Genomic DNA, 13,273 nt, shown 5'->3' on the forward strand with positions numbered 1-13,273 from the left:
TTAATCCATCGTTTGCTTTTTGATAGTTACGTGTAAACTTTTAACTTCTAACTATAAGGAAAAAGGGTCCCAAAACCAATATACCCTCGCTGTTTATCGAACCCGAATATAACAGGAGTTAGTTTTGAGTGAGAATTTTCACGCAGAGCTTCCGGTTTCCCAAGAAGTTGACGATACTCATTTTCGTTCTAAACTAAGAAAAAAAGGTTTATGGATTGAACACCAATCCATTTGTGAGTGTGTGTATTTAATATATAAAATATAAATAAATAAGCAAGTTAAATAATAGCATAAAGTAAATTAATCTATAGCATATAGATTATTGATATATTAGTGTGAAATAAAAAAAAATTAAAGACTGGACTTGTATCTGGATCCACAGATGCCTACGTATCCGTTATATGCCGGAATCAAAGTCCACGTAGTTCGAGTTGAAATATTTTAAACAGTGATTAAAAAAAATAAGTTTTTAAAAAAATGGATTTGAGTCTCAGTTTGTGTGCCGAGACGCCTACGTATCCGTCAGGCCGGAATCAAAACCCACGTAGTTCGTAGAACTAATACCACAATTGAAAAAGTAAATTTTAAAAGATTCGGATTTGAGTCTCATTTGAGACGCCTACGTATCCGTCAGGCCGGAATCAAAACCCACGTAGTTCGCTTGAACTAATACCATAATTTAAAAATTAAATTTTAAAAGATTTGGATTTGAGTCTCGGTTTGAATGCCGAGACACGAAATGAAAATATAAAATTGGATCTCGGTTTGAAAGCCGAGACGCCGGATAAAAAGTGTACATTTGGATCTCGGTTTGAATGCCGAGATGCCGAAATGCCGAATAAAAATGAATTAAATTTGGATCTCGGTACGAATGTCGAGGTACCAAATAAAAAAAAGTTGTAGATTTGAGATAGAATAAATAATATTCTAACCCTGAAATAAATAAACAAAATATTTAAATTTTAAAATTTGTAAATTAAAATAGAGTGAATAATATTTTAACTTCAAATATTATTCAATTCGGATCCAATAATAAATAAAAGCAATGTATACTTTAGAGTTCATAAAATAAAAATAGATGGAATAATATTTTAACCTCAAATATTATTCAAGCATTCACGAAAAATATAGAGATGTGAATTTTGCAAAATTGAAAATAATCCATGTAGAGTTTAAGAAATGGGCTTGAATCGAAAATACATTCCAATGCCCGTGTGATTGAATACCGGAATATTATCCAATAAAAAAAAAAAAAAAAAAAAACTCCAACTATATTAAATAGTATATAAACTATAAAATATTACCTAATTGAATAAAAATAATAAAAAAACATTATTGCTACTTGGATCGAGCTAAAAAAAAAATCAAATTGCTCTACTTTATCTAAGTATGCAATAAAATGGAATTAAATGAATATCTTAAAAAAAATAACCTTTTTAATGAATGTCAATGAATTTATTATATTTCAACAACAAAATTAAATATTTAAAAAAGAAAAGAAAAAAAAGAAAACAAATCGGGAGCGGAGACCCGAGCCTCAGATTGTGTCTGAGGCAAGTGAGTCCAGCTCCTTTGAAATGGGCTGGAATGCAAGCCACAAGCTGGAAAGGACCAGCATTCTTTGCTGGCCCAAGCACGGGGTCAAGGGCAAAAATGACCTAATAAAAACATTTAACCCTAGCAAGCTAATCCCTTCACAAAGAACACTGAAGATTTTTCACTTTGATCAAACCTAGCCGCACCTCACTTTTTCTTCTACTTCCTTTTGTTCTACACTCCACCACTCTATCAAATTAAATTTAAAATCTAAGCCTAAATTTTAACTTTTTATTTTAATTTATCTTTTCATAGAGATTAAAATCTCTACACACATTTCAAACACAAAAAAAAACTTTAAAATTCGAATTTTCTTAATTTAGTATTGGAGGAGACTTTCGAACCGGACCTTAATTTTTAATGCAATATGTTCATGTGTTTGAGGTAAGTGTTTGGATTACATTTCGAAACGATTTTTTTTTTTTTTACTATCTTTTATTTTGTTATTGTTTTTGCTAGATCTAAATTTGTTTTAATTTTTGTTTTTGTGGTGGTTGCTTGGATCCGGATGAATTAATGAATAAACCGAACAAAACTAGTCTCGATTCAGACTATTCACAGAAGAAGAAAGGTTGATCTATCATTGTGTTATTTTCTGTTTTATTATAAATTAAATTCTCATTTTTCAAATTGTCTTTTTTTTTTATTGTGCAGGAAAAATAAAATCCTATGGCCTTGAAGGTTTTAAAAATAAGGGAATTCGGTTAAAACAAATGCACTGACAATTTTACATATTTATTTATTTTTGATTTTTAATGACTTTTTATAGAAAGTATATCGGCCAAAATCAAGACAAGAAATTTAAACTTCATATTTTTTTTATCTATTTTTCTAAAGCAAAATCATTTTTAAAACTTAATCTTTTTTTTGTACAAATTATTAACAATCTGATTAAATACTATATTATACTCAATTTATGAAAGAGTTAAAACAAAGCTTATATCACATTTAATTATTTTTATACATGTCAATTTTTGTTTCCAATGTTTATTAGCCTCATAAACCTTGAAATTGAACTGTTCGGAATAATTTTTAACTCCAAAATTATTCCTTTCGGTCTTTCATAAATTAAAGTACATATATAAAAAAAATTAATAAAATAATAGATCTTATAAATGCTTAATTAAAAGTAAAAGTTGTATGTTTATACCTTAGCTATTTTTCTTGTAATTGTTGATTCCACCTTCTTTAAAAATAAAGAAACTTATTTTTATTTTATATACTAAGAAGAAAATTTGTTTTCTAATTTTTTTGTGACAGCGTTATTTTTTCCTGTTTTGTTCCTCCCCCTCCTCAAAGGCATTGGGACCTCTCTTTTATAGGCTAGAGCAATGGCATTTATGTAAATAAAGAAAACACGATTTATTATGTGCAATTGTGATTAATTCTGTCTAATTGTGTTTGATTAGACATAAATTGGATTAAACATGTATTACAATCACCTAAATGTACTTTTGCTACAGTAATTTCACTATTCCAAAATACTGTAGCAAATAGTGTCACAAAAGACAAAGTTGGTTAAATATATTTTGGCTCTCAGAATTTGGGAGATGTACAATTCGCCTCCTGAAATTTAAAAAAAAAACAATTATGACTATGTTGTTCCAATTCAGTTCGAGTGTACAAATTGCAGTATTGCCCCTTTGAAAAAGTTTAGTTTGATCCTTGAAGTATTAAAAATAGCCAAATTGGCCTTTGTATCTTAGTTTTGTAGTATTTTTTTGTATATTTTTTTTTTATGTACAATATAGATGTTGGTTAATAAAATAATTTGTTCACTTTTATTTATTTTATTTGTTTACTTGCAATTTAATTCGTTTGATTCAATTTTATTTTCTTTCAAGTTTATTCAATTTATCTAAAAATAAATAAAATTATAAAAATATCAAGTTAGTTCCTAAAGTTTATCACAATTTAATATGATAATTAATTTTATAAATAAGTTCAAAATTGAACGCTTACAGTTTGCCCCTCTGCTTTAAAGAAATTTGTAAGAAATGAAGTCACACTATCATTTCAACAAATTACGATAAAGCATCGAGTAAGTGTGTCATCATTAATTTTAATCTTAACTATAAAATTAACTAGACTAGAGAATAATGCTCGACTTTAAAAGGGGTTTCTATAGATTATGTGAGATTCACTCTTAAAGTTACAAACAATTAGTAGATTGTGGGTACATGAAAATAGTCTGTGCATGGGCTACAAGTTAAGAAATAGTCGGTATTCAGATTATGGGTTAGTGAAGAGTTAGTGAGTAATTAATGTGCCAGCTACGAGAAGGTGAAAAGTTAGTAAATGGCCGATGTGTAAGCCAAACAATTATTAGTAAATAGCTGATGTGCCAGCTACGAGCATATGAAAGTTAGTAAATAGCCGATATGTAAGCCACACAATTGTGAAGGATTCACGACAGCCGTGTGTAGACCGTCTACCCCATAACCGTTGTGTAAGTTATGAGTATCACAGACCGTGCATAGGCCCACTGATAAGACCGTTGTGTAGGTCGGAAAGATTTGCATAGCCGTTGTATGAGCTACCAATTCATAACCGTTGTGTAAGTTATAAATACCACAGGCCGTGCATAGGCCAACACATTATAATAGCCATTGTGTAAGGTACCAATTCATAACCGTTGTATAAGTTATGAGTACCACAGGCCGTGCATAGGCCAACACATTTTCATAGGCGTTATTGGCTGAAAGTTGAAAATTGATATTTTTTTTTACATTGTTTTGTATGTTTTCAGGAATATCCCAAAAGTAACTTTTAAAGATGTTGTGTATGTTAATGCGCCTAATTTATTTAGAGACTACATGCATGAAAATGTGTGAGTATAAGCAGATGCCCCCAATTGGGTCGTCGCTAATGATCTAACTAATCTTTATTCCACATTTTCTCTGACTTCAAAGGTCTTGACAGATCACCATACAGCCACAAATCTGGTTCACTTGCTAGAATTTTTTTTTTATTGATGGTACTTGCATTGATCTTGATCCAAACTGCCCTTTGGGGGTTTTCAACTTAGTGAATTTGTGCTCTGATTTTTGCCTGAGCCGCCCTTTGCGGGTTTTCAATTCAGCGAGCTGCTCTTATTTTTGCTCGAGCTGTCTTTTGTGGGTTTTCAACTCGACGAGCTATTTTTTTTAAGCTCTTATTTTTGCTTGAGCCGCCTTTATAGGTTCTCGACTCAACAAGCTTTGGCCAATTTTACTAAAGTCGCCCTTTGCGGGGTTTCAATTTGACAAGCTCTTATTTGTGATGTAATGGATGTCAACTGAAAGCAAAATTCATAGGTCGAAGAAAAGTTTAAAGACGGTATGTTTTTAGAGAATATGGTTAGGTACTTTTGAATATACAGGTGCATGAAAATATATTTTTTTGTTGGACTTGAACTCAACGATTTGAGCGCCTACGTACCTGCTATTTGCAGGATCAAAGTCCACGTAGTTCGGCCGTTTTTGGCAAGAGCGTATTTGTTTTCTACCTTTCCGCGTTTTAAGCATATTGCGACACCAAATTATTTGCACAAATATTTCAATGTCAATTGAATGTATTTTATTTCATTTTATCGAGGGTACAATACTTTAATAATTTGCACAACTGTTATTAGTCTGCCCATTAAGGGTTTTCAGGCTAAATATTTTCTCTCAAATCCCTAACTTTCGCCTAGGTTGTTTTGGAACATCTCAACCTGGCTGGATGAATCACAACTTTGCTTAAACATAATACTTTTTGAGCCTATCCAAATTGATCGGCTCTGTGAATTCATTGCCTTCTATGTCGGATAATTTGACAGCTCCTTTGGACATAATTTTCTTAACCAAGTATGGGCCTTCCCAATTAGGTCGAAATTTGCCTCTCGGGTCAAATGGTGTTGGTCTCGATTGTTTCAACACCAGGTCACCCTCTTTTATCTTATTTATTTTGACCTTTTTATTGAATGCTCTGGCAACTCGCCTTTGGTACATCTGGTTATTGAACATCGCTCGCATTCTCTTCTCATCCAAAATGGTCAAGTGTTCATATCTTGCTCTAGCCCATTCGTATTCTGGAATTTGGGCCTCCAATACCACTCTGAGTGATTGCAATTCGACCTCTACTGGTAGGACCGCTTCCATTCCAAACACCAAAGAATATGGAGTTGCGCCGGTTGACGTTCTCGCTGTTGTCCTATATCCATGTAAGGCATAAGGCAATTTCTTCGACCAATCTCTATATGTTTCCACCATTTTGGCAAGGATCTTTTTAACATTCTTATTGGCCGCTTCCACTGCGCCATTAGCTTGAGGTCTATAGGGTGAAGACTTATGATGCTCAATTCCATTCTCATGCAATAGATGCCTCACTTCTCATTGAAATTGAACTCCATTATCGCTCACAATATGGTGTGGAACCCCATACCTGTATATTATACGAGTTTCAATAAACTCGGCCATTTGTTTTGCCCCCAGTATCTTGTAGGATTCGGCTTCTACCCACCGTGTAAAATAGTCTATGGCGACTACGATGAATTCATGACCATTTGACACAGTTGGATGAATTTTACCGATGATGTCAATACCCCATGCCGAGAAGGGCCAAGGCGAGGTAAGACTATGTAACTCTGATGGTGGAATATGGCTCAGATCTCCATGAATTTGACAGTTATGGCACCTTCTAACAAAGTGAATGCAATCGGCCTCCATTGTCAGCCAGAAGTATCCTTGCCTCATAATTTTGCGCGACAATTCTTTTCCATTCATATGAGGTCCACAGATACCAGAATGGACCTCCTCCATGAGTTGCTTGGCCTCTTCTTCATCTACACAAAGCAGGTGTAGATCATGGTGACGCTTGTATATCTTTCCTTGTAACAAGAAAAATTGTTGTGCTAGTTTTCGGATCAAATTTTTATCCTTCTTTGTAGCAGCTTCTGGATATTCTTTATCTTGCATGAATCTTTGAATATCATAATACCATGGTTTTTCATCTTGAGTGATGTCTAATACTTTTGTCCCCTCAAAACAAGGAACTTTACTTCTCACCATCACTAAAGGCCTGATAAACAATATTCCCGGATCTTCCCAAACTGATGCTAACCCAGCAAGTGCATCTGCAATCTGGTTTTCTTCCCTAGGGATAAACCTGAACTCTGCTACATCAAAATGCGTCTTGAGTACTTCAATATATTGGAGATATGGTTTCAATTTTTCTTCTTTTATCTCCCACTCTTTTCTCACTTGTTTAATCACCAAACTAGAGTCTCCAAAGATATCCACGTGTTTAACTCCTATTGCTCTCAAAGATTCCATCCCAAAGATGCACGCTTCGTATTCAGACATGTTATTAGTCACCCAAAAATCCAATCTTTTGGATAGTGGCATCCATTCTCCTTCCGGGGATATCAAAATGACACCAATGCCAGCTCCACTTTTATTCACAGCGCCATCAAAGTACATTTTCCACTTTCCAATATTTATTAACCCAATTTCTTCGTCTGGAAAAGAAAAGTCAATGGGCTCATCATCATTTACTGGATTTTGTGCCAAAAATTCAGCCACAGCTCTTCCCTTGATTACTTTCTTGGATATGTATTGTATGTCAAATTCGGACAACAAAAGTAACCATCTTCCAAGCTTTCCGATTAAAGAAGGAGTTTTGTATAGGTATCTCATAGGATCAATCTTTGATACCACATCGATTTGGTAGGTCATAAAGTAGTGCCTTAATTTTTTAGTGAGCCATACCATAGCTAAACACATTTTCTCTATCATCGTGTACTTTTGTTCATTTTCACTTAATTTTTTACTGAGGTAGTACACAGCGTGCTCCACATATCCCACGTCTTCTTGTGCTAGCATAGCCCCCATCGATTGTTCCTCTATGGAGAGATATAAAGTTAAAGGTTTTCCTGATTTAGGAGGCTTGAGGATTGGAGGATTTGACAAATATTCTTTAATTCTGTCAAAGGCCTCTTGACATTGTTCAGACCATATCATTGACTGACTCTTCTTCAATAGCTTGAAAATTGGAGCACACACAGAAGTTAGTTTGGCTATGAACCTACTTATGTACTGCAACATTCCTAGAAATCCTCGGACTTCTGTCTCTGTTTTCGGCGAACGCATCTCTTTGATAGCTTTTACTTTGTCTGGATCAATCTCTATCCCTTTTTGGCTTACTACATATCCTAATAATTTGCACGACCCAACTCCAAATATACACTTCTTTGGGTTAAGTCTAAGGTTATACTTAATGACCCTATCTAGAAATTTTTCAAGGGCTTCAAAGTACTCTTCCTCGGACTTTGCTTTTACTACCATATCATCCACATATATCTCTACTTCCTTATGCATCATATCATGGAATAGGGTTGTCACTGCACGTTGATATGTAGCTCCAGCATTTTTTAATCCAAACGGCATAACCTTGTAACAGAAGGTTCCCCATTCAGTGATAAAGGATGTTTTAGCCTTGTGAATTTGGGCTGTTAATACTTGATTATAGCCGGAGAAGCCATCGCAACAAGCATACCATAACATTTCTGCAGCTGCATCTACTAGCACATCGATGTGAGGTAATGGAAAATCATCTTTAGGAGATGCTTTATTGAGATCTCTATAATCCACACACATTCTGACTTTCCCATCTTTCTTGGCTACAGGAACAATGTTGGCTAGCCATTCTGGATAATCAATTACTTCTAGAAATCCAGCCTCAATCTGTTTTTCCACTTCTTCTTTAACCTTTTGCGCCCACTCTGGCTTCATTCGTCTAAGCTTTTGCTTAATTGGTTTGGCGTCATCATATGTCGGAATATAATGTTGAGCGATATCTCGATCGATTCCTGGCATATCCTCATAAGTCCATGCAAATGGTACTTGTTTTTCTTTTAATATTCTCTCATGTCTCTCTCTAAACTCAGGAGTGCAATTGCTTCCTAAAAGTATTTCTTTAGGATTTTCGGTTGTACCCAAATTAAATGAGATAGAATGCATTGAGTTGATATGAAATATGCTATGTAAATAATCTAATGTGCATATGCTTCCATCAGGAAAAACATCAAACAAATAAGTAAAGTTGGTGTTTATTGTATTGAATTTGGAAAGGAATACATCATTGTCATCCATTACATCAGAAATAAAAACATCATCATCTAAACTAAGAGTTTTGAAATTATTCAGGACATAGTCCTCCATCGAGATGGTCTCGGCCTCAGCTTGGACACCGACAACATGGTTTAGACCTATCAGCATATTGTTGACATCCCACTTCTTCTTAATGCAAACATCCTTGACGGCATCATTGAAAATTTCCCAACCGGGCCACTCCTTTCGAGGTTTCATATTCTTGTAAACTTGATGGGTTCCTTCCTTTAGAAAAATACCTCTCTCAGTCTGCATTGCACTTTTATAGGCAGTTTCTTGGTTATAACCGAGGCCAACCCTGGTGTTTTGTCCTCGAAGGTCAAGAATGGTAGGGGTGCCTTGTTGATTCTTCCCTAATCCCAGGCCAGGGAAAAATTTCATATTCTTCATCATCACAGCAACTTGAGGGTCCATATAATCCTCATATATTCCAGCAACTAAGTTGAAACCAGTGACTGGAGGAATTTCAGCTTCTAGATTAACTTTAGAACATATGCTGTCCTCCTCAGCTGATATAGTGATAATATCATCATTAAATGGGAACTTAATCTTCTGATGAAGAGTGGATGGAACTCCGCCTAAAGCATGAAACCAAGGTCGACCAAGTAGTAGTGCATAACTGATTGGTATATCTACCACCATGAACTCCACTATAGACTCAATAGGTCCCACTTTTACAGCCGTTTTGAAGGTTCCTTCCACTAGTCTTTTAGACTCGTCATATGCTCTCACTATTAATTGTGTTTTTTGCAAGTCATTTTTAGTCATACCCAATTTGGGTAACACTTTTAGAGGACAAACGTTTAACGCCGAGCCGTCATCTACCATGACTTTGGGAACAATCATCCCTTTAGCTTCCACTTGAATGTACAATGCTCGAATATGATTCCTACCTTCAGATGTTAGTTCTTTATCAGAGAAGATAATGTCTGCACCCCCTTTGACTAATTGAACCAAGTCTTGAGGAGTACTGTTAACATTTATGTTCAGACTAGCGAGTGCTTCAAACATTGCATCTCTATGGGTTTTGGATGCAACTAGCAAATCCCACACGCTTGCATTTGCTTTAGTTTGCCTCAGCTGCTTCAAGACTACATCCTCTTCAGATTCTTTCATTGCATCTCCTCGCGTATCATTTTCTTTTTCCTTCTCTCTTTCGTCATTGTAGAAGCGACCACTCCGGGTAATTGGTTTCACAGCTTCCGTTTCTCCACATTGACTCTCCCAAAAGTTATCTGATTCAGGTGATATACTTTCATGATCAATTTCCATCGACTCCCAAAAATCGGAAGGCACAAGATATCCTGAATCTGGTACTCCTTTAACCATATTGACATGCATGCTTTGTGAATTTTCTATGGTTTGATCGGAGAGTTCCTCTTCATGCTGGTCGTGATTTGGAGAACACCACCTTCTTTTGAAAGCCTCGTACGATGGATCTTTACCAATTACAGATATTGGTAGGGGTTCATATGGAGAGAGCTTGGTTCTTTGTGAATTCGGCGCGTGCACTCGGATAGAGCTTAAGATTTCCTCTTCATCGGTAACATCAGTTGTGAGCATATAAATACCAGGTACAGCTTGATAATTTCTGTTACTATTATTTTGGTGGTTGGGTAAGGGATTGTGTTTAGTTGATGGTCTGTTTGGGTCATCGGGGTTTGGGATTTTTCCAGAATCAATTAGATCCTGCAAGATATCTCGAAGTCTATAACAAGTGTTCGTGTCATGTCCAATTTGTTGGTGGTATAGGCATTTTAGGTTAGGGTTAAAATTTGACGACACTTTGGATGGTAAAGGTTTTGGGTCTAAGGGTGTAATTAGATTTCTCTTTTTAAGCTCTTCGAAGACCTTCGACAAGGGAAGCTTAAAGCTAGAGTATGTTCGAGATGGACTGTTTAGTGCTTTTACGTCAGAAAATTTTGTTGAGGTGTTCGGATTTGAGGTTATGCTTGTACCCTTTCTGTTATTAGAATTGAAGCTCGCGTAAGCCTTGTTTCTCTCTTTTATCACCTTTTCAGCTTGCAATGCAGAATCACAGAGGTCTCTAAAATTTTTGAATGGAAAACATGCTATTTCCTTCTTGATATTAGGTAGTGATCCATTAATCATGAGGTGGATTTGGTCCTTTTCACCGATCTGATTCTTGAGTTGGGAAGCTTTTTGTAACCATCTTCTGAAATAGTCCATAAAAGGTTCCTCGGCCTTTTGAGTAGTCGATTGTAAGTCCATAAGAGTGACTTCCATATGGGAGGTATAATCATACCTTTTAACAAATTGAGCTATCATTTCTCTCCAGTCACTTCTTGCGGCCCGACTCAACCCGTAGTACCATTCTAGAACAGGTCCTTCTAGTGAAAGAGAAAACAGACTCCATATAGTGTCTTCATCAGCACCTGTAGTATCCATATGAGTTTTGAAGTGTTTGAGATGACTAATGCAACAACCGACCCCATTGTACTTTTTTATATCAGGATACTTGAACTTTGATGGTAAGGAGCTTGGAGGAACCAAATTGAGATCATCCGGGTTAAAAGTCCCTTTCTTCTTGTCTGCTACTTGAGTTTTTAACTTTTCAAGTTCCTTTGTGATCTTCTCAATTTCAGAATTGGGTGGTGTAGGATTAGCATTCAATTCCTCATATTTCTTTTCTCCAAATAGGTGGGCCCATGTTTCCCCTTTGTCTGCTATGGAGGCATGTTTTGAGTCTGCTAATGGAGACGATTCAATTGTTACCATGGAAGGTTCTGCAGGTCCTTTTCCTTTCAACTGCTTTAATGCTTCCAAAATTGGAGCTAGCTTGGCATCAAGAGTGTTCTCAATTATCCTTTCCACCTCGTCCCTTAAGACAGGGTCGGTTTCTTGGCTGGTGGGTGATTGTGAGCTTTGCAATTGCGACTGCTGAGCCATTGGAGATTGTCTAACTGGTGTATTAAAATTGATTTCAGTAGGTTCAGGCAATCTGTCAAGACGCTTTTCGGACCTAGACCAGACAACTTGTTTCGGTGACTGCTTACTTCTTTTGTATTGAGTAGTGCGAGGTAACTTTGGAGGCGCAATGATGTTTCCTAAATAAAACAAAATGATGCATGATTAGGAAATCGTGCTAATATGCATACTAGACATTTAAGTGCATGAATAAAGCATTAATATGTATGATATTCTAAAAATTATATGCAAATGCATGAGATGCATGATATGCCACTTTCGGTCATTCCAAATATCATACAAAACAATGCGTAAAATCGGTCCTCCTTGACCTTATATTTCCAATTTATTCTAACATCATAAGACATTGTCATAAGCGAGAGCCTAAATGAAGTTTCTAATTTTCCGCACGTGAGTTTTAGGACATGAAAGGTCAACCAGTAAATAACCATAAAGCAAACGATGAATATTTTCAGAATTATTTCTAACGTCCCCAGTGGAGTCGCCACTGTGGAAATCCCGCGAGATTTCGCTCGAGGCCCCACACGGTTTTGGCGGAGTCCGTTTTTAAAAAAAAAGTGGGAGAACATAATTTTATTTATTTTAAAATTATTTATGGAGTCGCCACCCGGGGTTAACCGGGAAGGAAAAGATAATTAAAGCATTATAATCATCTTCACCTCTTTAGAGATTCAGGTTCGAAAATAATATCCTATTTAATCCATCGTTTGCTTTTTGATAGTTACGTGTAAACTTTTAACTTCTAACTATAAGGAAAAAGGGTCCCAAAACCAATATACCCTCGCTGTTTATCGAACCCGAATATAACAGGAGTTAGTTTTGAGTGAGAATTTTCACGCAGAGCTTCCGGTTTCCCAAGAAGTTGACGATACTCATTTTCGTTCTAAACTAAGAAAAAAAGGTTTATGGATTGAACACCAATCCATTTGTGAGTGTGTGTATTTAATATATAAAATATAAATAAATAAGCAAGTTAAATAATAGCATAAAGTAAATTAATCTATAGCATATAGATTATTGATATATTAGTGTGAAATAAAAAAAAATTAAAGACTGGACTTGTATCTGGATCCACAGATGCCTACGTATCCGTTATATGCCGGAATCAAAGTCCACGTAGTTCGAGTTGAAATATTTTAAACAGTGATTAAAAAAAATAAGTTTTTAAAAAAATGGATTTGAGTCTCAGTTTGTGTGCCGAGACGCCTACGTATCCGTCAGGCCGGAATCAAAACCCACGTAGTTCGTAGAACTAATACCACAATTGAAAAAGTAAATTTTAAAAGATTCGGATTTGAGTCTCATTTGAGACGCCTACGTATCCGTCAGGCCGGAATCAAAACCCACGTAGTTCGCTTGAACTAATACCATAATTTAAAAATTAAATTTTAAAAGATTTGGATTTGAGTCTCGGTTTGAATGCCGAGACACGAAATGAAAATATAAAATTGGATCTCGGTTTGAAAGCCGAGACGCCGGATAAAAAGTGTACATTTGGATCTCGGTTTGAATGCCGAGATGCCGAAATGCCGAATAAAAATGAATTAAATTTGGATCTCGGTACGAATGTCGAGGTACCAAATAAAAAAAAGTTGTAG

General features: G+C 35.6%; 1 long non-coding RNA gene across 1 annotated transcript; it reads left to right on the forward strand.

Annotated features, from left to right (window-relative positions):
- Nucleotides 1–1,986: 1,986 nt before the first annotated feature.
- On the forward strand, nt 1,987–3,384 carry LOC126666129 (uncharacterized). The gene is made up of 2 exons (XR_007637768.1): nt 1,987–2,167; nt 2,251–3,384. It is a non-coding gene; the product is annotated as an uncharacterized LOC126666129 (long non-coding RNA).
- The last annotated feature ends 9,889 nt before the right edge of the window (nt 3,385–13,273 follow it).

This window comes from Mercurialis annua, linkage group LG1-X (genome assembly GCF_937616625.2).
Source record: "Mercurialis annua linkage group LG1-X, ddMerAnnu1.2, whole genome shotgun sequence".
Lineage (NCBI taxonomy): Eukaryota > Viridiplantae > Streptophyta > Magnoliopsida > Malpighiales > Euphorbiaceae > Mercurialis > Mercurialis annua.